Source organism: Leptonychotes weddellii, chromosome 10, assembly GCF_054177405.1.
Source record: "Leptonychotes weddellii isolate Sample4059 chromosome 10, ASM5417740v2, whole genome shotgun sequence".
Classification (NCBI taxonomy): domain Eukaryota; kingdom Metazoa; phylum Chordata; class Mammalia; order Carnivora; family Phocidae; genus Leptonychotes; species Leptonychotes weddellii.
Window position 1 is genome coordinate 9,710,776 of NC_138378.1, and position 5,535 is coordinate 9,716,310.

The following is a 5,535-nucleotide window of genomic DNA, read 5'->3' on the forward strand; positions in this document are numbered from 1 at the left end:
TGGAGCACTGGGTGTTGTGCACGAACAATGAATCATGGAACACTTCATCTAGAACTAATGATGTAATGTATGGGGATTAACATAAGAATAAAAAAAATTCAAAATAGTTTGGGAAAAAATGAAAAACATAGCAAAAATGTCAAATTGCCAACAATCGGTGAATCTAAATGAAAGGTATAAAGAGGGTTATTATACTGTTCTTTTGCCTTTCCTATAGATTTGAAAGGTTTCAAAATTAAAGTTGGGGAAAATGATGAATTGGGCCTGAAAACCCAATTATGTTTGTGGATAAAGGGAGCCTTCTTTCATCAATAGGTGTGAGCATGCTTAGAATAACAACAGGTAAATTGTTAATGGCTCTGTTGCAAAAAACTGTTTACTCAGCAGCACTGGTGGAAAAATGCCTGTTAGTTTATTTGGAGGATTGGAGAAGCAGGAAAGAAAACAATGTTTGACCAAGTTATGCAGATGAATAAAACTCCAGCAGTTCCTACTGGGACAGAAAGTAAAAAACTAGACCTTACTGCTGTTTGATTTCTGGGAAGCCACTTGGCAGAACATTTCAAAACCTATGTCTGTGATTATCTGCGATCACCCTGGTTCTTGAAACATAGACGGCACATCCAAAACTTGTGAAAGAAGAAACAGCTGTCATCTGTGTCTTTAAGACATGCTAAAAGACCAAGGCACAGAATAGACAGTATAGTTTGCTGACATTTGTCTGTGCAGATACGTTGTGTATGCATAACGAATTACCAAGAAAGAACTAAAACTAGTAACTTTTTTTCTAGGGAGGGAAACCAAGGTGCTAAAGTCTTGGGCTTAATGTTTTATCCTTTTGTTCTATTTTAATTTTTTCCATGTGAGTGTGTTAACTACTCCAGAATTTTTTTATTAATGATAAGGAAGGGATGAGAAGATGGATGGATGGATGGATGGATGGATGGATGAATGATGGATGGATGGGTAGATGAATGGATGGATGGATGATGAGTGGATGGATGAATGATGGATGGATGGATGGGCGGGTGGGTGGATGATGGATGGATGATGAGTGGATGGATTAATGATGGATGGTTAGATGGATGACTGGATAGGTGGGTAGACAGAAAGATGAGTTTATGCACAACTCCCATTCCAGATGCTTACTCCATGCTGCTTCGCCTTTTCTACACCACAAGTACAATGATGGGCTGCTCCCAGGTTAATCTCTAATTTGAGGATTGCTGGTTCTGTGCCCTTTTGGGGTCTTTAGCATATGAGATATAACTTCTCTCAGCTCTGTATCTCCCAATTCCAGGGGCTCTCCCCCCCTCCTACAGCCCTGAGATATTTCTTCTCGCCCTTTGCTGTTACATCCCTAGCTTAAAGGGACTTCATCTGTCAAATTCTAACACCCACCCACTTTATCTGCAAGGACAGAACCAAATTGCAGCAAATCTTGTGGACAGGAATTGCTCAACCTCTAGCACAGAGAAGAATTCTATTCACACCCCTGGGAAGCCTTCTGATGAGTTGCCAAGGCCCCATGCTTCCCTAAGGACTGCTTGGTGACATCCTGTTCTCTGTCTTTGTGGTAATGTGCTTTTTACAGCATTTTCACTCACATCAAACAGCCCCCAGGATCTCATCTCTCTGGCTTCTGCATGGGCAATATTTCTGGCTGCTTTCATTTCTAGCAGAAGGCAAGAAAGACTGTGCAAAGGGCAGAGACACCTCATTTCTGCTGCCCGACACTGCCAGGGCTGTGGAAACAAAAAAAAATCAACTCCAAGTAGAGGATACCACTTGGAGCGCTGAATTGATCAAGAAGCCCGCTACTGCTACCTCCATCACGGGCCATGATCTTACAAGAGTTTGCAGAGAAACAGCAAGGGCCACCATGCTTCAGTCTTTTAGAAATGAAGAAGAGGTGTTGAGGGTCCTGCTGGTGCCCACCCAGATCCCCTTTACCAGGCATGTACCCATCCCTGCCTCCTGTGGATGTGTAGGGATTGGCTTCTAATGGTTCCTACCTGTCCCCTTCTCCAGCAAGCTGTCTTCTTCCACAAGAGACCCCCAACTTCTACCCCAGGAGGCAGCCCAGGAGCAACAAGAGGCTGGCAGGGTTACAAAGGCTAGTCCCTTGCCTCAAGGTGGGACGACCTCTATGCAATTCACACACCAGAGCCCCACCCACCTACCCACCAATGGAATCACACAGAAACTCAACTCCAGCAGAGACCATAGCCTTATTCAGCTCTTCCCCTGTCCCATCCTGCCTTCCTCACTCCCTTTATCATGAAAACATGCCTTCAGTAAACCACAGGTGCTGCAATCCCCTGCAGGCTCTGTCTTTAGAGGGTCCCACTAAAGGACAGCATTCTCTTCTCACTGCCAGCATCTTTACTATCTGTTGAACTTCCACTATGCACCTGACACCCTGCAAAAATTTAAGAACATTATCGCCATAATCCTGTGATGTGGGGACAATTATTGACCCCATTTTACAGATGAGGACACAAAGGTGAGGGAGGTGAACCCACTTGCCCAAAGGCATACAGCCCATGGGTAGTAGAGCCAACCCAACTCTTAGAGCTGGGAAGGGCTATAGACCCTGGCTACTCATTTCACATGTAGAGAAGCTGAAAGAATAGGACAGAATGTCTGACAGCCTCAGACCAGATGTTTAGACACCCACTACAGTGCTCTTTCCATCATATCACACCTTTTAGTCAGAACTGTATCTTTAGGCACAAAACAAAACACACACAGACACACACACACACACACCAGATTGGATCTTTCATTTCAAACAACCCAAGACAAATACAAACCAGTCTGTAGTCTCCTTAATCCCCAGACCTGGATCCTGGGGCATGTCACACATTTTAATAACCATCAATTAATATTGCCCTTCACGGAGAGCAAGCAGGACAGCAATGCTCTGGTTTTTAGGGAAGCCCAAGAGTTGGCATTCCTGGGAGGACATCCACCTTTCAGGTAAGCAGAGTGAGATCCCTGGGTGTGATCTCAGGGGAATACAGGCTTCCCCTATTCCATCATCCCCAACTGTTCCCTACCCCAATCCCCACTAACATCAATATTTTGCTGAAAATGTTAGATTGCTTAGTGTATGCCAGGAACTATGCCAAGTGCTTCCCCTGCGTCATCCCTTTTAGTCCTTATGACCTGCTTCTAATAAATGAAATATGGCAGAAGGGATGATGTGTGGTGGGTACTACCCTTTGACAGGTCAGAAAACCAAAGCTCAGAAAAATCAAGTAACTGCCCAGGTTCACCCATCTAGAAGATTCCAGCACCATATCCTAATTCTGATGCCTGGTCTTGCCTAGGTCTGCACAATCCCTCTGCAGCTGACCTCAAGGCATGTTCTAACAAAATGGTCCCAGGAAGCAAAAGAGATGGAGAGAGCAGATGAGACCATTGTGTCCATGCAGAAATGTGAAACCAAACCAAAACTCTCAGCCTGCGAAGTATGTCCCTTTGCAATCCTGTGACAGAAATACAGAGGCGAAATAAACAGAGCTGCTATTTCCATATGAAGAGAAAGAGACCAAAGGGAGCAAGGCTATTTTTATTATTTTTTTCCCTTTTTCTGGAAGGCCATTGGTGGATGCTTCTGCCCTTGCTGGAGATAGAGTGTTCCTTTAATTATCAGTTTGGGGCTGAGGCCAGAAAGCTATTTTCTTCCACTATTGTCACAAGGATATGAAAGGCGTCAGCCTCCCAAGTGGCTCATTTGGGGACACAGGTGGTCACCGATATGGTGCCTGTGCAGGAGAGTGGGCTGTGTGTTGTGATCGAGCCAGCTGCAGTGACTATCCAAGCTCAGATAATATCACCCTTCTGCCTGTTACTATCACAGAACACAGTGCGAGCACCTCGAGTCAGCTTTGTACTTCTCCTTGCCTTCCCTCTGGATCGCAGGCCCCTTCAGAAAACCATGATGGGAAGGAGACCAATGGGGGGGTTGATTTTTCCATCTCTGACCCTCAGCTCAGCTCCTGAGACTATTCCAAGGTCTTGCCAGCATGATCCAGATGTCCCGAGCCCCCAGGCTAGCCATTGCGGGCTGGAGTCTAGATATTCGACTCAGGAGGATGTGGGCTCTCCCTTACCTCACATCACCCCCAGAAACTTTCAGTGGCTTGCCATTGCTTTCTTGAAATGGGCCACACTCCTGTGGCCAGCATTTTAGGCGGCTGGGGTCTAGACTCTCGAGGCACAGAGGTGGTGATAAAGGGAGCAGAGCTGAGGATTCATACACCAGGTTTGGAATCTTAGCTGTGTGGCCTTCACCAAGTCTCTTCATGAGCTGCTCTGTTCCTGTAGTAGTTATCTATTGCTGCATCTCAAAACTACCCCAAAAGTTAGACGCTGAAAACAACATGTTTGTTATCTCGCACTTTTGGTGGGACAGGGATCCAGGTGTGGCTTCCCTGGCTCCTCTGCTCGGGGTCTGTCCCAGGCAGCAGTCCAGGTGTAAGCCTGGGCTGCAGTCTTACCTGAAGGTTCAGCTGGGGATGGACCCATGTCAAAGCTCACTCTTGTGGTGAGGGCAGCATCCAGTTCCTCCAAGGCCATTGGACTGAGGACATCACTTCCTTGCTGACAGCTGGCAAGAGGTGTCCTCAGTTCCTTGTCACATAGGTCTCTCCTGCTTGCTTCATCAGAACAACCCCATGAGAAAAACCAGAGAGAAAGTGCCAGAGGATAGTGCCATTTAGATGATTAGGTTATAAACAAAATCCATATTTATAACCTAGTCACAGAAGTGATGTCTCATCCCTTCTGCCATATTTCATTTATTAGAAGCAGGTCACAAGGTCCAGCCCACATTCAAGAGGAGAGGCGTAAACACCAGAAGATGGGGATCATTGGGGGCCATATCAGAAACCACCTACCCCAGTTCCCTTCTCCCTAAAAGGCAGAGGATACAGGGTTGTTACAAGATTGAATGATAGGATGTATACAAAATGCTCAACATTTTAGCATGTAACACTGGGAGTCTGATAGTTATAAGTATTGAATAAAGGTTTCTCTGACTTCTCTAGACCAATATTTCTTGACTTCTTTTCATTGTCCCCACCAGCCCAAGGATACTGTCGGACAGTTCCTTCCTAATCAACTGAGACTCTCCTCATGAAAATTAAACATGACAGATATACTGTATAGGGTTTGGTTCTGGAGGACCATAAATCACTGTAAAATCTGAGATTTTTTTCACTCCCCACAAGAACCAATTTTTCTCCCTGTTGGTAATATCACCTATGTGACAAATGCATGCTCTAGATTTATCTCTCTTTTCTCCTGTCTCCCTATAACCACAGATGTGTGCATGTGTGTGCATGTAAGCACATGTGTGCACAAACACACACAATCTATGTGCCAGCCACATAGGACATTGTTTCCCCCAATGCAGCAAGTGTTCTTCTATACCTGTGTGTCTGCTCATCTGCTTCTCTCCTGAGAACTACACCCAGGTGCCTCTTACTCATTTGATTAACTCCTGGTCACCTGTAAAGATTCAGC